The sequence below is a fragment of the Cynocephalus volans genome, chromosome 9 (assembly GCF_027409185.1).
Source record: "Cynocephalus volans isolate mCynVol1 chromosome 9, mCynVol1.pri, whole genome shotgun sequence".
NCBI lineage: Eukaryota > Metazoa > Chordata > Mammalia > Dermoptera > Cynocephalidae > Cynocephalus > Cynocephalus volans.
The window spans coordinates 147144198-147170411 of NC_084468.1; the positions used below are offsets into that span (position 1 = coordinate 147144198).

Here is a 26214-nt window from a genome sequence, read left to right on the forward strand (position 1 = left end):
AAAAAAAAAGTACAGGACAAGTGCTGCTCAGGAGTGGAGGGACAATAGGGGAGAGAGACGTTGAGAAGTGGGCACAAAGGGGCTACAGGAGGAGGGCCTGGTCCAGGTGAGGCAAGAAAGACACTTTTTTTTTTTTTTTTTTTTTTTTTGTCGTTTTTTCGTGACCGGCACTCAGCCAGTGAGTGTACCGGTCAGTCCTATATAGGATCCGAACCCGCGGCGGGAGGGTCGCCGCGCTCCCAGCGCAGCACGCTACCGAGTGCGCCACGGGCTCGGCCCAAGAAAGACACTTTTGCCAGCTGATGGGGAAGAAAGGACACCAGAGGGCTTAACCATTGGGGGGACAGAGCGTCCCCACATGCGCTCTAATCTCTTCTAGCCCACATCATACATCGGGGGGAGGCCTTTGTGGCATTAGTGGGGAAGCCTTTGTGACATCAGTGGGGAGGCCTTTGTGACATTAGTTTACATGAAGGAGCTGGAGGTACGTGCTCCTGCAGGCCAGTCTCTTGACCACCTCCCATGGTGGAGGCTGGGTGCCCTGCTGCCAGCTAAGACAGCCCCCACCCCTAATGATTGCTCTCTCTACCTCTCCCCCTAGACCTCCTCCAACTCCTCCTGTCTGCACACTCCTCAGAGCCCGTACCTAGATCTGGCAGTAGCCCGGTACTCCAGTTAGGTTGAAAACAAACATCAAAGGAACATGATCCAGGAATTAGTAAGAGTCCAGTGGGGCCCCCTGATTCCATGCTGCCAATCCTGGGCTCCAATTTCCCCTTGGGACTCTGAAGAAAAGGGCTGGGGGCCCCTGATGACAAAGGAGAATGGGGTGCTGGGGGGCCTAGGTCTCAGTGGGAGGGACCCCAGACCACACAGCATGGCTTTCTGTTGCTGCCCTGTCTGCCTATTCTCTCTTCTCCAGACACCCCTGCTTGAGTCCTCACCACACATGCCCTGGGCTCTCAACCTGCTGGAAACACTAGGCTGACTGTTGTCAGAAGCCCTGTGTTCCCACCCTGACTTAGTTCCTGCTTTGCTTTGTCTTTGGTTTTGGACAGGCCACCTCTCCTGCCTGGGCTTGAGTGTCCTGAGATAGAATTAGAGGGTGTTGAAGGTCCCTTTCAGCTCTAAGAATGAAAGATTTCTAGGCACACTTGAAACATCAGGGAGACAGGGATCTTGCCTGTCCTTTCCATTCCTGGATCCCTGCTATTAAGAACAGTCCCAGTCCCATAGTGTGTGGTTCATGGTGAATACATGCACCTTTGTGAATCATAAGCTGAGAGAAGAGTAGTCTTTCCTTTCTCAGCCTCCATTTCTAGAGGTTTCTGTGGCTGTCTTTTAAAGAGAATCCAGATTCAGATGTTCAGCTCTGTAGCTGTGAGTGAAAACCAACAAAGACCCAAATTCTCTTTCCTTGGGAGTTTGAGGAGAGTTTGTCAATTTCCGTCCCCATAGGGTATGTGAGCTTTTCCTTGAAAATCCATTCCTGTCTGCTGCCCACCACTCTGGTCTGGGGAATGGAGCTGAGGGGGACAACCTCGGTCACTTTCCTGTGATTCTCCACACAGAATAAACAGCACCAGGAAACTCTGGATGAACTGGAAAGAGGAACATGATTTCTTTGTTCACTCATTCTGTGTCTGGAGGGTTTGGGGAAAGACTCAGGTGGAGAGGCCACAGGCTTGTCTTGCCCACTCCCAACCTGGAGAAGGCTAACCCCTGCACCCCTCCCCCCCGCAGCCCCACAAGATCCCTGAGAATCTGGTCTCACTGGTGGGCCTGTCCTTGACCATTGGTGGCATTCCTGGGGCCTGTCCCTTGCTGTTGCATCTCTGCCTCCCCAGTAAGAGATGTTTCTTTCCTCTTCCTATAGCAGGAGAGTAGGTGTCAGCAGGTGAACTCCCCACAGGAACAAGTGCAGGTGAGTGGACTGTATGGCTTCCCTCATGTCCCCTAGAGAACCTTCCTTTCCCTCTCTCAGCACCAATTTGGCTTTTCTCCCAAAGGCTCAGATTCAGATCACTGATGTCTTAAGAGCCCAGGCCGATGCTCACCATGTGGTCTGGCAGAAAGCAGGTGTGAATCTGGGCACTCTTCCTCCCTCAACCTGGTGCCTTGGCAGGCCTTCGAGGGAGTCCTTTGGGCTCCATCTTGACCTCTGTCATTCCAGGGAAGTGTGAACATCTGGCGAGCTGCCTGTGCTCACGTGAGTGCAGATGAAAGAGCTGCAGTGGAGTCTGACCACTATCTCTGCACAACAGAAGGAGGCGGAGAGGGTGAGCCCAGCCATCTGCCCTCATGCTTGAGAATGGCCTGAGAGAATTAGATAGACCTGGATGTTCACATCCGATCTGTAAGTGTTGTTAGCACTTAACCTCTAATACTTTGTATTTCATCTACAAAATGCAGATAATAATAGTAACTCCCTCCTATGGTGGTTGTGAGGATTCAATGGATTGTTAGCATGGTGCCTGGTGACGTGCTCAGTACAGAGTCAAACAATGGTGATGACAGTCTTAACAATGGCAACATGACCTGATATCCCTGGGCCCCTGTCACCAGCTGTAAATCAGATCTCTTTCCCTGCCTCTTCCACCTTTACTGAGTTCTTAGTAAAACTAACTGAGAACATGGGATTGGAAATGCCTTGAAAAAGATGTCAAGTGTGAATCAGGGGGAGGAAATGTTACTGCTGAATAGTTGCTGTAGGTGTCAGTGTTAGCGTGCCCTGACTCCATCTTCTCCTTGCTGAATCCTGACTTCACCTTTCTGTATTTGCAGTCCTACTGTGACTTGAAGAAAGAGTGAGATGCTCTCCACCTGCACTTGGAAGACAACAGGTAGGAGGGGGACAGTGGAGGGCAGGTCTGGGGGGCTTCCACACAGGTGATGTGGTGGGAGATGGGAGGATACAGATGAGCATGATGAGGTGAACGCACAGGTTTCAACATGTGTAGAGCCAAGCTCTGGCCCCAGCTGTGCCAGTATCTCACTGTGTAGCCTCAGGCAATTCATGTCCACTCTCTGGACTATCACTTGTGACTCTTGGTTCCTGGGATCCCCTTCCCATGCCATGGTCCTCTGGTTGTGTGGCAAAATCAGTGCATTGGTCACCAAAGTGGTCTTTTCTGTTCTTCATTCTTTCTATTCTCCACCACCTCTGGCCACAGGAACAATGATGAGGACCACAAGTGTCGCCAGTCCCAACTGAAGAGGAAGTGTCAGGTCCTTGTGATAGAGAAAGCAGCCTTGAAGCTCCAGATGAAGAAGCTTGAGACATCCAGGTTCCTGCCACAACAAGTAAGCGGCTGCAGCACAGGGTTTTGGTTTTATGGGGGCGGGGGTAGAGAGGGAGGTGGCAGCCTGTCCTGTGGCCGCTTCCTCCATGGCTCATGCCCCTGTGCTCTGGGCAGGTGCACGCTTTGAGGGAGGAACAGGACCTGCATCAGGTCCAGGAGCTAGACACCTGCTTGGCTGATGTAAGCAGGCAGAAAGGTAAGCTGGGGCTGGTGTGGCCTAGGAGCAGGTGGGGGGAAGAGAAAGAGGTGTGCACCAGCAGATGGCAAGTCTGCTCATCTGAGCCTCAGTGTCCCCATCTGCAGAGGGGTGGGGTGCCCATTGTCAGCCACCCACAGTTGCCTTGAGCACAAGAATGAGCAGAACTCTATTTGAAAATGGTTTGAATGATTGACCATCATCTGGGCATGAGGAATGAGTAGACATTAAGCCATTATCTGGGGTGAGGCTGAATTAGGAGCTGTGCATCAAGAAAAGGGTTTTGTGCAACTCCAGAAACCAGAATCCCTTGTCATCTGATTCTCAGCTGAGCCTCCACCCACAGAGCCTCCAGCAGGGCCCAGTGAGGAAGAACAGCAGCTGCAGGTGGAGGCTGAGCAGTGGCAGAAGCAGCTGGAGAGCCTGGTGGGTCAGCTCTGGGCTCAGGTAGAGGACAATAAGGGTCTGAGCCACCTGAACTGGGAGCAGGAGGAGTGGCTGCTGGAGCTATGGTGGGCTGCTGGGCTCTGAGGCAAGCAGCACAGGCAGCTGCCAGAGGGCACACAGCACCACCATGCCACCACCAGCTGCATGCTGTCCTAGGCCCGTGAGGTCCAGGAGCAGCTAGCTAAGCTCTAGACTGGCTTCATCAGACTGGTGCTCCACCTGACCTGCCAGCCTGCCCTCCACACTCGACCCCTAGGCTTTTGTTTCCCCACCTGTAAACTGGGGTGGTGGAGATCTCATATAAAATGGTACCTGGGAAGGCACCCTGTGAGCCAGTGCCCTGTGCCCCCTTCCCTGTGTCATGGGTGTCCAGCTGCATCAGATGGCCACCGATTGCTTCTCTCCATCCAGACCAGTTGGAACATGGAGGTCACCAGTGTGCTGCAGTCAGGGCAGCATGTGAAGACAGAGCTGGCTGAGAAGTTGTGCCAGAAAAGAAAAGAACCAAAAGAAAAAAGGAAAAAAAAGAAGAAGAGTTAAACACCGAGAAGGAGAAAACACCCAAAAGGAGAAAATATCCCAAAGAACAAAACACCCATAAAAGGAATAAAACACCCAGAAGAAGAAGAAGACACCCAAAGGAAGAAGAAAACAGCCTAAAAAAGAAAACCCCAAGCAGAAGAAAACACACCAAATAAGAAAACACCCCAAAAAGGAAATCACCCAAAAGAGGAAAACACCTCAAAAATGAGGAAAACACCCCAAAGTAGAAAACACCCACAAGAAGAAGAAAACACCCAAAACAGAAAAACCCCAACAAAAAGAAGAGAACCACAACATAAAGAAGAAATCCCCACAAAAGAACCCCCAAAAGAAGACAACCCCTACAGAAAGAATGCCAAGAGAAGGAAGAAAGATCCCCCCAATACAAGAAAACACCAACAAAAAGAACATCCCCCCCAAAGAAAACTCTAACAAAAAGAAAACCCCCATAAAAAAAGAAAAAAAGAAAAACAAATAGAACAAAAGCCCAATGAAAAGAAAACTCCAGGGCTGGCCCATGACTCACTTGGGAGAGTGTGGTGCTGATAACACCAAGGCCATGGGTTTAGGTCCCTATATAGGAATGACTGGTTACCTCACTCAGGAGAGCATGGTGCTGACAACACCAAGTCAAGGGTTAAGATCCCCTTACTGGTCATCTTTTAAAAAAAGAAAAAACTCCAACAGAAAGAACAAAACCCCCCATGAAAAGAAGAAAAGCCCCCCCAAAAGAAAATTATACCCACATGAAAACAATAAAAATCCTCAAAAAGCCCCAAAAGAAGAAAACCTCCACAAAACAATACCCCAACAAAAAGACGAAAACCAAAAGAAGAGTGCCAAAAAAAGGAGAAAACAAACAAAAAAAAGAGGACAGAAAAATACAAATCAAAAAATACAAAAAAAAAAAAAAAACCTGAAAAAATACAACAAAGAAAAAAAGTAAGAAAAAACAAAACAAAACCAAAAACAAGCAAACAAACAAAAACCAGAGAGAAAAGCAAACAAGAAAAAAGAAAAAAAATCATAAAAGAGAAACCTAAATAAATAAATAAATAAATAAAACAAATATAAACAAACAAAAAAAGGGCTGGCCTGTGGCTCACTTGGGAGATCATGGTGCTGACAACACCGGGTCAAGGGTTAAGATCCCCTTACTGGTCATCTTTAAAGAAAAAGCAACAACAAAAAAAGAAAGTAGCAGGGTGCTGTTACCAGTAGTCCAGTCTCAGGGGCCCATAGAGGACGACCAGTACAATTGGTCCTTTCAGGCCAGGGGTGCCATTAGTGCCAGGGCCTTAGAGGCAGTCAGTCCAGACCAGGGGGGCCCTTAGCATGAATGCAGGACAAGGGGGCCATGGACAGACCAGTCAAGGGCATTTAGGGGTCCCCTTAGTGGAAGGGTGGTCCCTATGGCAGTGGTCCGCTAGGGGCAGGCCAGTAAAAGGGGGCCATGTGGCAGGCCAGGCCAGTGGGTCCTTAAGCATGACAGGCCAGGCTGGCTCTTAGCAGTAGGAGGCCCTTGGCAGCCTAGGAGCCAGGGCTGCCCTTATTGGGAGGCAAGGGCACAGGGGCCCTAGGGGCAGGCCAGCCATGGGAGCACTTAGTGAAAGGCAAGCCCAGGCAGGACAGAGGTGGCCCATAGTGTCAGGACAGGCAAGCAGGGCCCTGGTGACCGGCCAGGACAGGCCAGGGGGGTCCTTGGCTGTGGACCAGGCTGGGCCAGGTGGGCCCATAGTGCCAGGCCAGGCCAGGCCTGCAGGATCCTAAGGATAGGTCAGGTCAGGCCAGGGTGGCTCTGAGGCAGTGGGTCTCTGGTGCATGCCTGGCCAGGCCCACCCTTAGTGGCAGTGGGGCCATTAAAAGAAGGCCTGGCCAGGGAAGCCCTTAGTGGCAGGCCAGGAAATGCCAGAGGTGCCCTTAGTGGCAGGACAGGTGAGGCCAGGGGCTCTCCTAGAGGAAGGCCAGGCCAAGGGGGCCCTACGGGACTCTTTCTTTCTTTCTCTCTCCCTCTTTTTCTTTCTTTCTTCCTCCTTCCCTCCCTCCTCCCTTCACTAACCTTCCCTAACTTTCACTAGCCTTCCCTTAACTTTCCCTAAGTTTCTCTTAACCTTCCCTTAACCTCCTTTAACCCTTCCCTAACCTTCCCTTAACCTTCCCTAACCTTCCCTCCCCTCCTCTTTCCTTCCTTCTTTCCATCTTTATTTTGGGGCTCTTTCTTTCTTTCTTTCTTTGCTTCCTTCCTTTCTTTGCTTCCATCCTTTCCTTCCTTCCTTGTTTCTTTTTCTTTCCTTCCTTTTTCTTTCTTTCCTTGCTTCGTTCTTTTTCTTTCCTTCTTTCCTTGCTTTCTTCTTTTTCTTTCCTTCCTTCCTCCTTTCTATCTTTCTCTCTTTCTTGAGAGCCCAGGGGGACATCAGGCCAGGGGACCCCTTACTGGAAGTCCAGGCCAGGCCAGAACAGGGGGCTACTTAGAGGCAGGTCAGTCCAGGCCAGAGGGGGCCTAGGGGGGCTCTTTTCTTTCTTCCTTCCTTCCCTCCTTCCTTCCTTTGTTCCCTGCCTTCCTTCCTTCCCTTCCTGCCATCCCTTCCTCCCTTCCTTCCTGTCTTTCCTCCCTTCCATTTCTGCCTTTTCTTCTCTTCCCATCTTACCTTCCTGCCTCTCCTTCCCTTCCTCCTGCCTCTCCTTCCCTTCCTCCTGCCTTTCCTCCCTTCCTTCCTTTCCTCCCTTCCTTCCATTCCTGCCTTTTCTTCCTTTTCTTTCCTTCCTTCTTTCTTTTTTTCTTTGGGGGCTCTTTCTTTTCTTCTTTCCTTCCTTCTTTCTTTGGGGTCTCTCTCTCTTTTTCTCTCTCTCTCTCTCCTTCCTTTCCTTCTTTCTATGTTTCCTTCTTTCTTCTAGCCTACCTATGTTCCTCCTGGCCTACCCTGCCACTAACAGGCAGGAGGCCCTCGTCTGACCTCCCCTTGGGCCCCCAAGAAAGAAAGAAAGAGCCCCCAGGGCACCCCCAGCCTGGCCTGCCTCTAAGAGACCCCTGGGTTTACCTGGTCTGTCCTGCCACTAACAGTGCCCCTTGAATTTCCTGGCCTGCCACTAATGGTCCCTGGCCAGGCCTGCTAAGGGGCCCACTGCCACTATGGATGAGCCTGACCAGGAGTACAGAAGAGACCCACTGGTTGGGCCTGCCTCAGGTCTGCCATGGCCTGCCTCTAAGAGACCCCCAGGGCAGGGCAGGCCAGTCCAGGGGGTCTCTTACAGGCAGGCAAGGCCAGGGTGGCCATAGCACTAAGTACGCCAAGGGTGCCATGAGCCAGGCCATTCAAAAGGATCCTTAGTGGCAGGTAAATCCAGGCCAGATGATCTCTTAGAGGCAGGTCAAGGAGGCTCTTAGCACCAATACAGGCCAAGGGGGCCCAGGGACAGGCCAGTCAAGGGGGGCACTTAGTGGCAGGTGGCCTTATGGCTGTGGTCTGCTAGGTGCAGTCTAATAAAGGGGGGCCCTTTGGCAGAACAACCAGTGGATTCCTTGGGCAGGATAGGCCAGGCTGGCCCTTAGCAGTAGGAGGCCCTTCACAGCATGTCTGGCCAGGGCAGCCCTTAGTGGCAGGCGAGGGCACAGGGGCCCTAGGGGCAGGCCAAGCCATGGGTGCCCTTAGTGGCAGACCAGGCCAGGACAGAGGTGGTCCAAAGTGCTAGGCCAGGACAGGTCAGCAGGTCCATTGGGACAGCCCAGGAGAAGTCAGGGGGACCCTTGGCTCTGAGCCAGGCTTGGCCCAGCCATCAGTGTCTGAGGGACAGTCCAGGCCAGACTAGAGAAACCCTAGGGGCAGGCCAGGTAGGGCCAGGGCTTCCTTAGGAGCAGGCAATGCCAAGTTAGGGGGCACTTGGGGTAGGCCTGCCTGGCCAGGGGTGCCCTAGTGGCAGGCCAAGCCATTCTAGGGTGTCCACAGAGGCAGGCCATGGCAGAGGTCCCTAGGAACAGGCAAGGCCACTGGGGCTCTTAGTGCCAGGCAAGACTCTAGGGGCAGGTCAGCCAGGTGACCCTGTATAGTAGGCCTGGCCATGGAGGCCCTTAGTGCCAAGTATTCCGTTATAGCCACACAAAATGGACTAAAACAGAAAATTAGTACCAGGAGTGGGGTGTTGCTCATAATAAAAACTTGAAAATGTGGAAATGGCTTCGGAACAGGGTGTTAAGAGTTTGGAGGAGTTTGGAGGACTCAGAAGAAGACAAAAAGATGAGGGAAAGTTCGGAATGTCTAAGAGACCTATTAAATGGTGGTGAGCAGACTGCTTATGAAATATGGACACTAAATACCATTCAAAGGAGGTCTCGGATAGAAATAAGGAGTTTATTGGAAACTGGGGCAAAGATCACCCTTGCTGTGAACTGGCAAAGAACTTGGCTACATTGTGTCCATGCCCTAGGACTTTGTGGAAATTGGAACTTGAGTTGTGAACCAGAGTATTGGGTGGAAGAAATTTCTAAGCAGCAAAGCATTAAGGAAGCTGCATGACTACTTGTAAGAGCCTACTATGAGTTCTGGTGGCAAAGGCAGGACATAAAGCCAGAATTTAAAAGGGAAGCAGAGTGTAAAGATTTGGAAAATTTGGAGCCTGGCCATGTGGTAGAAAATCAGAGTGCATTTTCAGAAGGAAAATTCAATGGTGCTAAGATTAACACAAAAGAAAGGATCATCAAAAGGAGGAAAAGGTCCTTAAGGCATTGCAGAAGCCTCTGGAGCCACCTCTTCCATTTCAGGCCCAAAGATCTAGGGAGACAAAATGATCTTGGGGAACTGGACTGAGGAGCCCTCCATGGGCTCACTGTTCAGGGCCACATTGGGAACCTGTTTCCAGCACCAGCATCCTGGCTGCTTTGGCTGCTCCAGCTGTGGCTAAATTGGCCCGAGGTGTGGCTGGACCTGCAGCTTTGGAAAATACAAGCCAGAAGCCTTGGTGGAGTCCATGTGGTGTCAGGTCTTCAGGCTCACAGAATGTCTACGCTCAGAAGACTTGGGAGCCTCCACCCAGATTTCAAAGGATGTATGGAAAAGTCTGGGGGCCCAGGAAGAGATCTGTCACAGGAGCAGAGTCACTTCAGACATCCTTCACTAGACCAATCCCAAGTGGAAACATGGGGTCGAAGTTGCAGCAGAGAAACCCCATCAGCATCATGTCTAGTGGAGCCATGGGAGCAGGATCACCATGGAGACCCCGGACCTGTAGAGCTACAGAACGGAACGACAGCTTGGGATTGCTGAAGTGTGGCCTACAGCCAGTAAAACAATAGGAGCAGAGCTGCCCAAAGACTTGGGGACCTAATCCCCACACCAGCATGCAGAAGATGTGGAACATGGACTCAAGGAATATGATTCACCATCTTTGAGATTTAATGCCTGCCCTGCTGGATTTCAGACTTGCTTAGAACCCGATACCCCTTTCTTTTGGCCTATTCCTCCCTTTTGGAATGGGGTATGTACTCTATGTTTGTCCCACCACTGTATCTTGGAAGTAGATAAATTGTATTGATTTCACAGATGGGACTTTGAACTTTGGACTCTCGAGTTGAAACAAGTTAAGACTGTGGGGATGAAATGAATGTACTTGCATGTGAAAAGGACATGAGTTTTAGGGGACCAGGGGCAGACCATGCCAAATTGTATTGATTAAAATTGGTGGTCAGGTGTGTGATTCTGGGGGCTTTAAAAGAAGAGCACATGAGAGTCTCTCTGTCTCTGCTCTCCCTGATTCCAGCATCTTGCAATGTGTGACCCCTGGGTCACTGTTGCCACCACCAGATGGACTTTGTACTTCCTAGCCTCAGAAACTATAAGCAATAAATTTCATCTTTCTTTGTAAATTACCCAGTTCCAAGTATTTTGGCATAGCAACACAAAATGGACTAAAACAGGGGCCCTGAGGCAAGCCAGGCCAGTGGGCCTACTGTGTGGGTCTGGACAGGCCTGCCCTTAGTGTCAGTGGGGCCCTTAGCAGCAGACCTGGCCAGGGCAGCCCATAGTGGTAGGCCAGGAAAGGCCAGGGGTGCTCTTAATGGGGGGGGGCAGGCCAAGGGGCCCTGAGGCAAGCCATTTGAGGGAGGTCTTTAGTAGCAGGGCAGGCTAGGCCAGGCCAGGGTGTCTTTAGAGGTAGGCCAGGACAGGCCACAGGTCCCTTAGCACCATGCACACCAAGGGGGCCTTAGGGCAGGCCATTCAAGGAGGCCCCTTAGTGGCAGGTCAGGCCAATGCGGGGCACTTAGAAATGTTTTATCATTTATACTTGGCCAGAAATTTTTCTTTTTCATTAAAGTATCAAACTTATTTATGAAATGTCTATTTTAATAATTATCTTTATTTTTGTAGTTTCTTCAGAATCTACATTTATATTTTTTTCCACTCCCCCATTTGTGTATTTTTATTTGAGTCAAATTTAGTTCATTAAAATAAACACTGAAAGTTAATACATGGTTTTTGTTTGATTTTTATTATTCAAATAAACCAGCTTTCAGACTTATTAGTATGTCAATTCTGTCATTTTCCCCTCTCCTGATAATTTGGTTACATTTTTTTGTGTTTAGTATATCTATTCTCCTATGAATCTGAGGGGTTTTTTATTATTTGCTTATCTTCTTATGATGAACAAATAGTTTTAGAATATTTTGATATTTATTGTTTAATAATGACATGTAAGGGTGTGAATTTGCTTTAGAAAAGAAATTGGGGGCCGGCCCCATGGTTTACTCAGGAGAATGTGGTGCTGGGAGTGCTGAGGCCATGGGTTCAGATCCTATATAGGGATGGCTGGTGCGCTCACTGGTTGAGCATGGTGTGAACAACACCATGCGGAGGGTTGCGATCCCCTTATCGGTTAAAAAAAAAGAAAAGAAAAGAAAAGAAATTTGACTTTATATGCTTCGTTTTAGCAATTTAACTATGATGGAATTTAATATGATTTTCTCCTCTTTTCTTTTATATTCCCAGTTGGGGGTTGGTTCTTTAATCTGTGGACTGAATTATTATACCCATTTTAGAAAATCCTCAGCCATTACACCTTCAGTGACAGCTTTTGCCCCTTCTCTCTCCGCTCTCAGTCCCCCTCTGAGTCCAGTGACACATACGCAGTTGTAATGAGGCTCATCCATTTCTGTTTCTTCTGTCTTCCTCACGGAAGGCCCTTCAGGGACTTGGATGGAAATTCTAGTAGGTCACTGGTCAACCATGAAAGACTGTGGCAAATCCACTTGTGACCTTTGGAGGTTTCAGCTTGCTGCTTTAGCACCCACACCCTGCAGCTTTCAAATGTGGCAAAAATCTTGAGGGACCAATCAGTAGGCCCTGTTCTTCTGGGGTAACATTATCTCCGAAGCACTTTGATTCGGGTAGATTTTACTCTGACTTTTAGGGACACATGGCCTGGCTTCTCAATCCTCCATGTTCATCCCCAGAGCACAGAGAATGTCCTGTGGGAAACACCGACTGTGTCGGTGCTTCTTGAGTTGTGTGATCTCTCATGCCAGCACCAGCCCTGAGTGACCAATTAATACTTCCCCGGTTTCTCTGTCCCCCACCTGGGCCAAGTGTGATCATCAGTCCCTGCTGAGAATTAGCACAAGCCCTGCCCTAGAAGTCTCCTGCTCTGAAATTCCAATTCATATAATTCTTGTTTCCTCAACTCTATTATGCCCTCTGGTTTACACAAAGATACACGCTTTGCTTTTTTGTTCAATTTGACATCAGTGTTGAAGCTCTTTTCATTACCAATAGGTGACTTCCTTAATTTTTATAAAAGTTAATGGTATATGTTTATGTAACTGGCCATAGCCTGAGAGGCTCATAAACAGGTTACTGGTTGATATGTAAACATACTAGGAAATTTCTGTAAGAAGAGAATGTTTGCTAAAATCAAGCTTTTGTTGCAAATTGCATTATAGAATGTCACCTTGCTTTTCTTACTGAATGTAACCAGCTTCTATTGTTAAACTTGTTAAACTGTACTTAGCAAAAACCACCTATGTTCTCTTCCTGTAACTTCCTGGTCTGGAGAATAAATGCGTGAAGAGAACCTCAATTCGGGGTTAATTTCCCAAATGGAAGGAATGACTCACTCTTGAGGGTTCTGGGAGATTAACCCCTTTTTCAGGACTGCTCAGAAGAGATGGGCTTTGAGTAACCTTGGTGGCCCCGTCACACAGGGGAAAATGGGTGACAAATCTGTGGGAGGCAAAGCAACAGGGGAAAGCTTAGTGTCTTCAAAAATGACGCTAGGGGCTGGCCGCATGGCTCACTCAGGAGAGTGCGGTGCTGGTAGCGCCGAGGCGGTGGATTCGGATCCTACATAGGGATGGCCAGTGCACTCACTGGCTGAGCATGGTGCTGACCACAGCATGCTGAGGGTTGCGATCCCCTTACCAGTCCAAAAAAAAAAAAAATGACGCTGGGAAAAGTACATACCCACATGCAAAAAAATATAGTTGGACCTTTATTTTGCGTTGTATTTAAAATTTACTCAAAATAGATTAAACACTTAAACATAAGAATTTAATCTATAGGGCCACCCCATGGCTCACTCGGGAGAGTGTGGTCCTGATAACACCAAGGCCACAGGTTCAGATCCCATATAGGATGGCCGGTTAGCTCACTGGGTGAGCATAGTGCTGACACCACCAAGTCGAGTGTTAAGATCCCCTTACTGGCCATGTCAATAAAAAAAAAATTTATAAAACTCATAGAAGAAATTATAAGTGGAAAGCTTCACAAATTTGAGCAAATGACCAAAATAAACATTTTTCACAAAAAGATATACAAATGACCAACAGCTATACAAAAAAAAATGCCTAACATCACTAATCATCAGAAAAATGCAAAGCATGCAAACCGTGCAACCAACAGGGAATTAGTATCAAGAATACACAAGGAACTCAGACACCTTAACAGTAAAAAAAAGTAACCCAATCAAAACATGGGCAAAGGATTTGAATAGGCATTTCTCAAAGAAAGATATGCAAATGGCTAACAGACACATGAAAAAAGACTCAGTATCACTAAGCATCAGGAAAATGCAAATCAAAACCACATTGAGACATCATCTCACCCCAGTTAGACTGGCTTGTATCAAAAAGACAGAGGATGATAAATGCTGGCAAGGATGTGGAGAAAGGGAAACCCTCCTACACTGCTGGTGGGACTGTAAATTAGTGCAGCCATTGTGGAAAACAGTATGGAGGTTCTTCACACAACTACATATAGAACTGCTATACGATCCAGCAATCCCACTGCTGGATATATACCCAAAGGGATGAAAATCACTCCCATGTTTATCACAGCTCTATTTACAATAGCCAAGAGTTGGAACCAACCTAAATGTCCATTGTCAGATGACTGGATGAGGAAAACGTGGTAAATGTATACAAGGGAATACTACTGTGCCATAAAAAAGAATGAAGTTCTGCCATTTGCAGCAATAGGGATGAACTTAGAGAAAATTATCTTAACCCAGGCAGAAAGAGAAATACTGCATGCCCTCACTCATAAGTGGGAGATAAAATAAATAAATAAAATATAAAAAAGAAAGAGAGAGAGATACAACAATCACAATAACATGTTGAACTTTCAAAAGGAGAGAACATGTAAGGTTACCAGAGGTGGCAAAGACAAAGGCAGAGAGGGGATTTAGGGAGAAATTGGCAAAGGGCCACCAAAAAAAAAGATTACATTGTGTACTGTTGAGTACACAAGGATGAATTAACATATGAAAATGAATCAATAGAATACGTCACATTTACATAATAATGGGCGATAACTACATACACCTTAATTGATTTTTAAATGTATTTGACAAAACTCAACACTATTTAATAATAAAAACACTGAGCAAACTAGCAATAGCAAGAAACTGCCTAAACATAATAAAGACCGTGTATGAAAGAGCCACAGTGAACCTCTTCCTCACGGGTGACAGACTGAAAGGTTTTTCGTGAAAATCAAGGAAAAGGCAAAGCCGTCCTCTGTCACACTTCTACTCAACAGAACACTGGAAGTGCCAGCCGGAGCAACGAGGCAAGGAAACGGGGAAAGGCTTTAACTTGGGAAGAAAAAATTAAAATTACCACCATTCACAGATAATTCGATCTTCTAGGTAGAAAGACTTAAAATTTTCACAAAATAAATATCAGAACAAATAAACAAATTCACCAAAGTCGCAGGACATGCAGTCCACACACAAATCAGCTGCAATTCTACACACTCACGGGGAACAATCAGAAAGACAAGTACAAAAACAACCGCATTTACAATTGCACCAAAAAGAACAAACTGTTTGTCACCTTAGAGCGGGCGCGCGGGGTCTGTGGCCGCCGCCGTCGCTTGGTCGCCGTGGGTCTGCGGGCGGCGGCGGCGGCGGTCGCGAGGCTGTGAGCGAATTCTCCGGGCGAACGAGGGAAGAAGCGCAGCCCCCGGGTGGCGCCCGCTCCGCCCGCGTCGGGCCTCGGCGACAGCCGTGTGACGGCTCCTCCCGCGGTTCGCCGGCTTCGCGCTGCTGCGCTTGGTCGCCTTCCGCCGTGTGGCTCCGCCGGCGCTTCTGCGCGCCCCACGGCCGCCAGGAGGCGCTCTCGGGCTGCCCCGGCGCCGCTGCCCTGGAGGCCGAGCGCGTCCCAGCCTCCCCCGAACAGGCCCCGAGTCCATCTCCATTGCCCTGCGCGTCGCTGAGGACGAGAAAGCAGGACAGAAGGAGCGAGCTGTGCGCGGAGGGAGAAAGGTTCTGAAGAACTAGAGAAAGGAATAGCTGTCCTCATGACGGGACAAGGCCAGCAGCGTGCAAGAGCGAGACGCCTTCCAGCCAACACGATGATAACCACATTTGGTTCTAGAGAAGCTGCAAACGGTTTTGCAATTTTCCAAGTCACAAATGGACGTCTCTAATGACAGTGCTAACTTGACATGCCGCAGTGGACATGTCCAGTCAGAAAGTGGAGCTGTTCCGGAAAGAAAAGATCCCTTAACACACACTGGTCATTCACTGCCTCGTTCAAAACCAGTTATGAAACCTGGATCCAGAGGTCTCCAGGCCACCACAGAGCGCCCAATTGCAGTCGTTCATGCACGGCTTCTGGAGTGAGACGGGGCCTGGTCCTGCCACTGCCACTGCCACTGCCACTGCCACTGCCACTGCCACTCACAAGGGCACTCCCAAAACAAATAGAACAAATAAACCTGCTACCCCTACAACTGCCGTTCGTAAACAGAAAGACTTGCGGGATTTTAGGAATGTGGACAGCAACCTTGCTAACCTGATAATGAACGAAATTGTGCACAATGGAACAGCTCTTAAATTTGATGATATGGCTGCTCAAGAGACGGCAAAACAAGCGTTGCAAGAAATTGTTACTTGTGAAGGAATCGTTATTGTCTTCCTTCTCTGAGGCCTGAGTTGCTCACAGGGCTTAGGGCTCCTGCCAGACGATTGTCACCCTTTGGTCCACCGGGAAATGGGAAGACAATGGTGGCTAAAGCAGTCGCTGCAGAATCTAACGCAACCTTCTTTAACGTAAGTGCTGCAAGTCTGACTTCAAAATATGGGGGAGAAAGAGAGAAAGTGGTGAGAGCTCTTTTTGCTGTAGCTCGAGAACTTGAACCTTCTATAATTTTTATAGATGAAGTTGATGGCCTTTTGTGTGGAAGAAGAGAAGGGGAGCACGATGCTAGTCGACAACTAAAAACTGAATTTCTAGTAGAATTCGATGGCGCACGATCTGCTGCAGATGACAGAGTAGCTGTAACGGGTGCAACGAACGGGCGCAAGAGCTCGATGAGGCTGTACTTAGGCGTTTCATTCAACAGGAATATGTGTCTTCACCAAATGAGGAGACGAGATTACTTTTACTTAAACATCTGTTGTGTAAACAAGGAAGCCCATTGACCCCAAAAGAACTAGCACAACTTGCTAGAATGACTGATGAACACTCAGGAAGTGATCTAACAGCTTTGGCAAAAGATGCGGCGCCGGGTCCTGTCCAAGAACTGAAACCAGAACAGGTGAAGGATGTGTCTGCCAGTGAGATGAGAAATCACCGACTCTCTGACTTCACTGAGTCCTTGAAAATGATGAAACTCGGCATGAGCCCTCAGACCTTGGAAGCGCACATCAATTGGAACAAGGACTTTGGAGATGCCACCGTGTAAGGAAATACCTTTGTAAGCCTGCAGAACATTTTACTTTAACAAGAGCAAAACATGATCTTCAGTGTGTAGTTATAGCTACAGAAACTCAGCCTAAGTTTACAGGACATTGCAGAGTCTTACAGTTATTTGTACCAAATTTGAAGATGAACTAGAAAACAAATTTAAATAAAAGATACAGTAGGAATGGGGGGGGGGAGTATTACCTTAGCCAAGGAAGTAAAGAGCTTGTACAAGGAAAATTACAAAACATTGCTGAAAGAAATCAAAGAAGATTTAAACAAATGGAAAGACATCTTATGTTCATGAATTAAAGACTTAATAATGTTAAGATGTCAATACAACCCATAGTAATTTACAGATTTAATGCAATCCCTATCAAAATACCAACAGTTGTTTCTTTATAAATGTCAATAATAATAAATCTATCCTGAAATCCACAGAGAATCTTAAGGGACACTGAAGAGCCAAAATCATTTTGAAAAAGAAGAATAAAGTTGGAGAACTCACACTTCCTGATTTCAAAACTTATTGCAAAGCAACAGTAATCACAACAGTGTTGTCGCACTAGCATAAAGACAGACAGGTAAACCATTGGAAGGAATAGAGAGTCCAGAAATAAACGTCACATACATGGGCGAATCATTTTCACCAATTGTGCCAAGACCATTCAATAAAGAAAGAACAGTCTTTTCAACAAATGGTGCTAGGAAAATTGAATATCCACAGGCAAGAGTGAAAGTGGACTCTTACCTAACACTGTATACAAAAATTAATTCAAAGTGTATCAATGACCTCCTATGTAAGAATTAAAACAGTAATACTCTTAGAAGAAAACAGAGCAAAACCTTCAGGAGACTGGACTCACAATGATTGTTTGAATTTTTTTGTGTGTGTCAACAAACAAAAAATAGGTAAAATTACATAAAATTGAAAACTTTTGGACATGAAAAAACATTATCAACAGAGTATATTGGCCACCTATGGAATGGGGGCAGATGTTTACAAATCATATATCCAACAAGGGATATTATATCCAGAATATATAGAGAATTTTTGGAAATCAATAACAAAAAAGCAAACAACCTGATTCAAAAATGGGCAAAGTTCTTGATCAGACACTTCTCTGAAGAAAATATACAAATCACAATTAAGGACAAGAAAAAATGCTCCACAAAATTAGTTACTGAGAAAATAACAATTAAAATCACAATAAGATACCACCACATACCCATCAGAATGGCTACCATCGAAAAACACAAACAAAAAAAAAACAAAGAAAGAACAGAGAAAATATCGGTGAGGATATAGAGAAGTTAGAACACTTGTGCACTATTGGCGGGATGTAAAATGGTGCAGCCACTGTGGGAAACAGTATGACAGTTCATTAAAAAATCAAGTATAGAGTTTCCATAGCAGCAAATTTTCTTCTGGATATATTCTCAAAATGTTTCAATGCAGGTTATCAAAGAGATCGATAGTTGTGTGCCCATATTCAAAGCGGCATTATTCTCAGTGGCTAAAATGTAGGAAGCAACACATGTCTATTGAAGGACGGATGGATAAACAAAATGTGGCATAAATACGTGCAGTGGAATATTATTTAGCCATTAAAAGAAAGAAATTCTGACATATGCTACAATTTGAATGATCCTTGAGGACATTATGCTAAGTGAAATAAGCCATTCACACACTCATAAAGAAAACTCTGTTGTGTGACATTATTCTATGAGGTTTGTGGAGTAGACAAAATCACAGAGAAAGACAGTAGAATGGTGGTTGCCGGAGGCTGCAGAAAGGTGGGGCTGAGAATTGTTTAACGGGTAGAGAGTTCCAATTCTTCAAGATGAAAGAGTTCTAGAGATGAATGTTGGTAACGATTGCACAAGAACATGAATGTACTTTATACCACAGAAATACATACTTTACAATGATTAGGACAATAAATTCTATGTTGTTTGTATTTCACCACAATACAAACAAATAAGCAACAGGAAAAAATCACAGCACTGCTTCCAGGAAAGAAAAGATACAGAGCTTCCAGGTGTCCTCTCAGTGGACTTGTGAGGACAGTGCTCTCTTCTCCCAGCAGTGATGTGCGACAATACACGCTGAGTGCTGTGAACCAGGGAAAGTCACCAGAGCCTGAGGTCTAGAGATTTTATTGGACTTTGGTCACACGGACCTGGCTGACTGCTTTCATGGCTCCCCTTAGTTTCCAGATGCTCCAGAGGTCAAACTGATAACCTGTGGTCTAATGTCTTCAACATCAAGTGGCATTGTCACCCTAGGTTGTATAGATGGACCCAAGGCCCACAGGCCAACAAAGACACTATTATCAGGCAGGACATTCCAAGGGCTTTTTGGGGTTACCTCCCAGGAGTCAGAGGCAAAGGGTAAAGTGAATCCTTTACTGCACATCCACAACCCTAATTACCCCTCTTTTTTTAATTTCTAGTCTCCTATAATATCACTGAACTAGCCTATAAAAGTCGATCCAGGCCTGCCCCTAAACTGGTTCCCATTCTAGAGCAAGAAACCAAATCTCTTTATATCATGCACCTGTGTCCTTAAATGGTTGCTCCTCCCCTGTGTTACGTCAAATAAGCAGGAGGTCATTGATCGGAGGGTGTCTCTGTAACTAGGAGACAAAGTGCAACCTAACTTAGTACATAAACAAAGTGAAAACTTAACCCAGGAGTATAACAAAAAGCTGACTCCTGGCCAATCACAGGCAGCCAACCAGAAAAACCTAGCAGCAACCAGTCCCGCTATCTCTGTACTTTACTTACATTTTCTCACTCTAAATACTCACTGCCCAAAGTTGCTGAGCCAGTCTCTCTGAACCTCTTCTGGTTCTGAGTGCTGCCCAATTCGTAATTGTTTTTTGCTCAGATAAATGCTGCTAAAAGTACATTGTCTTAAATTTTTCTTTCACCACCTCAGAAGTCCTCTCTGACATCCCAGCATCGTCACTTTCCCCTCTGTGCTCTCTCAGGGAGCTGAGCACTTGGTGGTGTTGACCCGGGGGGTGGGGGCATCTTACATTCTGTGTGCATTATGACTGTGGACCTCATAAGAGACCCTCACTAAACAGTCATTGTCGCAAATTAAAGAGCTGGGCTCCTGGGTATGTGTTTAGGGTATGTTATCTTGGTATAAGTACGTGACTTCTCTGAGCCTCTGTCTGCTCATCTGCAGGTGCTGGTGTTGTTCTGACTCTCAACCCTAAAGCCAGATGATGAAGAAGGCCCTTGATAGCAATCGTGTCGTTCCATGGCCCCCGCCTGCCATTCCATGGAAAGAACAATGAGATCTGTGCTTCTCACACGGGTCTTCAGAAAATCTTTGGGGAATCTTTGTCAAAAACAGCTTCCTCCTGCATATGGGAATGGAAGCTGGTACAACCACCTTAGAAATCTTCGGCACTACCTGCTAAGTTGAATATACACACACCTTAGGGCTCAGCAATTCCATTTCTTTTCTTTTTTTTTCTTTTTTTTTTTTTTTTGTCGTTTTTTCATGACCGGCACTCAGCCAGTGAGTGCACCGGTCAGTCCTATATAGGATCCGAACCCGCGGCGGGAGCGTTGCCGCACTGCCAGCGCAGCACTCTACCAAGTGCGCCACGGGCTCGGCCCAGCAATTCCATTTCTAAACGTTGAGTACGTAGAAATATGTACAAATGTGCAGCAAAACACATGTGCAAGAATCACTGTAGCAGCATCACTCCAAATAGAAAAGTCTGAAAACAACTCAAATGTCTTCACTACTCAGACAGCAAAGTGCCATTCAGCAACAAAAGTGCTCTCGAATACAAAACAGTGGACGAGTCTCGCATTCATTATATTGAGCTAAGGAAGCCAGGACATAACGTGTAATCTCCTTTGAATAAAGGGCAAAAGCAGTTGGAACTAATCTGTAGTGTCAGAAGTCAGGGCAGTGGTTTTCCTTGGGGAGGAGTGTAGGGTCATGATGAACAGTGGCAGGAGGGGGTTTCTGGTGCTCGGCAAGGTCCTATTTTTTTTATTGGAGTCGTGGTTCGAGAGCTGTGTTCTTGTTGTGATGTCACTGAAGGGTGCACTAATGAACCCTACGAAGTTCTCTATGTGTATCAGACTTTCACGAAAATGGCATATTAAAAAAACACAAAAACACATCAGCAAAAGGCTTCTGTCATCTTTCCATATCTACTTGATAGTTGGTCCAGGTGAGATGTGTTCTAGAAGCTCCTAGGTGGTCATCATGGAGCCACTTCTCCGTTCATTACCTGGAAAAAAATCGAGTCAGCAGGAAGCAGACTGGAGATCATAACCGCACTCGACCAACTGAGCCACCTGCGGCCGGGGGCCTTGCACAGAGTAAGAGTTCAATAAGATATCACCTTCCTAAGGCTTCAGGCTGCAGAAGCCCTATGGCCATTCACCACACACTCTTCCAGTTTACCAGAACAGGAGGTTACAGAGTGTGCTTTGGATCCAGGCAGCCTGGATTTGACACCTGGCTTTACCAGTGACTAGCTCTGACCTTAAATGAGTGAATCCTTTAACCTTTCTGTGCTGTGGTAATAAGCGAGTTAAAATGAGCTCTTGGAGCAAAGAAAGTGCTACATATGTACCTTCTAGTATTATATAATCACATAATCATTATCATTTTTATTATTTGCAGAGAAAGCCAGTAGAACGCAGACTATGCTGCAAGTCACTAATTGATGTCAGTCAGGTCAAAGTATGTAAAAACACTCATACCACACGTTCATCCAAACATACAGACTCAGAAAGAACACATACACACACACACAGAGGCGTGATCAGAAGTAGAACTGCCCCTCCCTGTGACTATTGCTTTCTCCCTGAAGACGCTACTGGGGAAATGGCAGGAGTGGGTACAATTGCTGGGTGAAAATGCAGAGTAAAGAAAGTGTGCTTCTGCAGGTGTAACACCGGGGGACAGTTGCCCAGTTATTGTAGGACACGATTTGCAGAAATGATGCCATTTAATCTCTATTGCATTCTCACTGCTTTCTTGGCATTAGGTACAGAGTAGAGAAGTGAGTAAGAACCATGTTGAAAACCCAGATCTTTAACTGCAGACCTGGAATGCTCTTTCCAGCACATTCACTGCCTCCCAAATGGTGATGCTTCAAAGGATGGATAGCAATGGCCGCTACTGGCCAGGTGCTAGACTTAGTAGACACACACACAATGTTTAAGTCTCTGATTGCCCTTTTTTCCCTTTTCTCCACATGGGAGATGTTTCCCCAGAAATACAATGAAGATTGAACATTGAACATGCAGTGGGTCACCTCCCCCCATGTTTTTACATCTACACATATATTTCCTGCTCACATCCACATAGCCATCCTTACCCAGCGTGGCTTTATTCCCTACAGGAAGTTCATTTTGCATGGGGGAGACAGATTTTCCACCCTCAGGGATGAAAACAGACCCAAAAAAATCCATTCAATTGTTCCACTTTAAGTATATCTCCTGGACTGCACCCCTTTAAGGGTTATAATCATCATCCCTCCTTCACACGGCCACCAGAAACTCTCTCTTTCCATCTTTCATTCCCACCATCCCACTCATACTGCTCTCCATGGTGTTTCCCCAAGTCCCAAAGACACTCCAACTAAGTGCTCAGCAATATGACTTCATCCACCAGCCCGTTTGCTCATTCCGTCTGTTTTCTGTTTTCCTTCCTCTTCCACACACTCTCCCACGCCTGCAGTCCCTCAGATTCTGTCCTTGATATCTTCTCACTTTACACGAGCCTGCATGGGGATCTTTTGCAGCAGAGCACAAAACTGTAATATTCCTCATTCCTCTGCTCTGATTCAGAGTGAAAGGGTCTGGGGTGGTAAGAAGGAAAAGTGCAGAGGCCGCTATAGAGCACGGGAAAGCAAGTTGAGGAAGATGGACACGTTGCTTAAAAAAGAAAGAAGGCTCAGAATCACTGCTCTGACTTGGTCCCTTTATAACTTTGTTCTCAGTCCATGGCCGCAGCCACGTAAGGATACCGTGCGGACAACTGCCCTTCTGATCTGTCTCCTGCACGTCTCATCCTTCCTTCCTTCCTTCATTCATTCAAGGAACATGTTCTGAGTCTTTCTGCTGTGAGGACAGTGATAGCTTCCTCTTCTTTTTATGTCTGGTATAAAAGCAGAAGTTATACTTACAGTTTTAATATATTAGTGAAATTTATTAATAAAAATCTCTTTTAGATGGAGATAAATACACTAATGTATGACATCAATAAGAAGTCACCTGTAATTCCCACTTCACTGTCCAAACCTCTCCCATGGATTTGTGCATAAAGTTTCCCTATATAAGAATTTATACTTTATTCTTATACATTTGTAAGCCTATACCAGCATATATTACTTTAATTTAGTAATGTCTGGTGATGTATTTAGGAAAAACAAAAAGGTACAAAGTATAATATAACCATAACCCACATCTACATGTTCACCACCCAATTTAAGAGACAAGAAACTACCAGTGTAGTTGGAGGAACGACCATCCTGACGTTGGTGTTCATTCCTACGTACTCAGTGCGATGCTCATACCGAGGTATTAATACTGTAACGTTTTTAATACAGAATGTACTTTTCTGCAAAAAAAAAAAAAATTATTGGAACACTATTGATTATACATATCTGTGGGGTACACAGCTGATTATGTTTTTATCCAACATTATATGGGCAAGATTTATCTGTAAATATATCGCAGTTGATCCAGTAGGGACGATTTATCCATTGTAGATATTTTCTAGCTGTGATTCTTTCTTCCTTTTTCTTTTTTTCCCGTTACAAGTGATGCCTCTGTGACATCCTTCGGCAGCTATCTTTATGCAGGCAGGTAAGATTTCTCTTTGGTATATCTGTAGAGGCCGAGTCAGAGAGTAGGGAAATCTACTGTTTTGTTTTTTTGGTTTTTTCTTCTTTTTGATGATTGGTACAGGGGTCAAACCTTTGATCTTGGAGTTATTAACACCACGCTCTAACCAACTGACCTAACTAGTGAACTCAAACCATATTTTCGTATTTGTTAACCAACCTCTTCCTCCTTCCCCCTCTTCTAAACATGTTTAACCACAATGCATACTCTCCACACTCCTTGTCATGGCTGTGACGCAAACCTCTCCACTGACTCCCCATGCAATCTTCAACAGAGTCTACTGTCCTCAGGAATGGGATGTGTACAAGTAGATTTACCTTGAAGAATTCAAAGAGGTGATGAGTTTCATTTTTGGCAACACACAGAGAAAGTACATGTGGAATCAGAATCTTAGTAGGGAAGTAAAGGAGGCCTGAGAACAGGCTTTTATAACTCCTTACAAATTTGTAGAAATCTTGATTAGGGACAATATAACTGGCAGAGGTTCAAGAGAATTTTCTCAGCTCTTCATTTTCAAGGAAACTCCTGACTAATGTCAAAAGACAAACTCATAACAAATTTAGTTTCAAGATCTCATTTGGCAACACTCCATTCCATAAAACAAAATAGCCATTCCCAAGAGTAGGAAAATCTTCAACTTACGTAGATATGGCCATACTGTTCTCCAATATAGATGTACCAATGTGCACTGTAAAGAGCAGCATGGAAGTAGCCTCACTGTTTTCTGTGAATGAGCAACAATATGTGTATTCCACCTTTTAAAAATTTTTGCCAGGTTCCGGTCAAGATGGCAGAATGGATGGTCCCCAGCATCTCTCTCACGAATCAAGCAATTTACAACTATGAAAATGTAGCAATAGCCAAGCTGGGGCCGCTGGAGCTCAGGGGAAGAGGAGGAGAGACCTATGGAGTTCATGAAGGCAGAGAAGCCACGACGAGAGAAAGAAAAAACTGCTTAGAGCATTTTGGGCCATGGCTGCTTTAAGGCTGGAACTGCAGAGTGCATGGAGCAGGAGCCAGCAGAAGCTACAGCGAGCCCCTCCAGAAGGAGTTGCTTGGAGGCGGCAGGGGAGAAGAGGGCCTTGGTGGCCCCCAGGACAGCAAGACCACTAATAAGGTTCCCATGGACCCACACAGGATCAAGGAGCCAGAACAGCTGAAAATGGGGAGCCATTCAGAGGCCAGTGATTTGTCACAAGGGACCAACACAGGGCCCGTCCCATGGGAAGAGTTTGGAGTATAGGTGGTGGGAGAGACGGGCCCAACCAGAAAACACTGGGGCACAGCAAGGACAGCCAATCCACTCCCCAATCAGCACAGGACCACTCAGAGGAGACTGGTCAGGAATACAGAATTGCATGGAGTGCAGTTTGATGAAAACATTCAGGCCCAGATCAGAGTTTCTACGCAACTCAGGTGCACCTGGCCTTCCAGAGCCAGAAGTACCTACAATATCAACCATTAAACCCTGAGCTGCACAAAAAGTCTTCCCTAGAAGCAGCAAAACAGCAATTTAGCTCAACAACACAGCTCAAGTACTGGTTCTCACAAGACGTTCCCCCATTTTAGAAGTAAGCAAAGGACAAGAAATTACTTCCAGCCCAGGTACACCACCAGCACCTCAGGGCCCATCAGAGGACCCAAGGTATGGAGCTGAGGACCGAACACCACTCCCACATCCAGGCAAACCACCAGCACTTCAGGAGTCTGCCCGGGAACCTGGGGCTTGGAGCCGAGGACCGGACCCCCACCCACATCCAGGCACACAGCCAGCACCATGGGGCCCAGGGCATCAAGCTGGGGACTGGACACCCCCACCCACAACCAAGCACACCACCAATGCCAAGGAGGATGCCAAAAACATCACCTCCATGTGGGTGACCCAGCATAGCCACCACAGTAACCTCAGCTGCCGTGAAAGTGGCAAGACATCATAACCACCACACAGATGGTCCGTCAGGCACTTTAGTGCATTGACGCAAGGAGAGTCACTAGCACAGTCTAAAGAAAAGGAAAGGATGTCTCTCTCCACAAAGCCCATGCCAGAGTAACAGAACAAACATCTGCTCTATGATAATACCAGGGGACATTAACATACTTTTAAGCATTGGACAGATCATCTAGGCAACAAATCAAAAGAGTAACCATTACTCTTTCAGAGGGAGAGAAGAACTCTAGAGATATCAGTGCTGGGAGGGGGGAGGGAGAAGGGGATGGGGAGAGACTGAACAAGGGGCAAAAAGAATAAGTAGAATTTGTAACAATATGCATACTAGTAATATTGATTTGATCAACATATGCCAACATTGAATCCCCAAAATATGTATAATCAACTATGCTTCTATAAATAAATACATAATAAATAATAAAAATTTGGCCAGGCTATGGACTGTGAAATATTATCTTGTAATCTCATTGGTACTTTAACTAGCAGTTAATTTTTATTGGCATTTGTCTTCCCTCTGCTGCGAAGTTTCTTTTCAATGCTGTTTGTCCATTTTTCTTGATTATTTGCTTTTTCTCATTAATGTGTAAAATTTATTATATATGCTAGATGTAAATACTGTATATTAGTATGTTCTATTTGTAACAAATATTTTTTGCACTGTATTTCCTGTCTTCTCTAGGACACATTGCTACTGCTGGGCACAGCTGAA

The 26214-nt window shown here is 46.1% G+C and overlaps 1 pseudogene; it reads left to right on the forward strand.

Annotated features, from left to right (window-relative positions):
- The first annotated feature begins 469 nt into the window (after positions 1-469).
- LOC134385827 (spastin-like) lies at positions 470-16661 on the forward strand (annotated as a pseudogene).
- The last annotated feature ends 9553 nt before the right edge of the window (positions 16662-26214 follow it).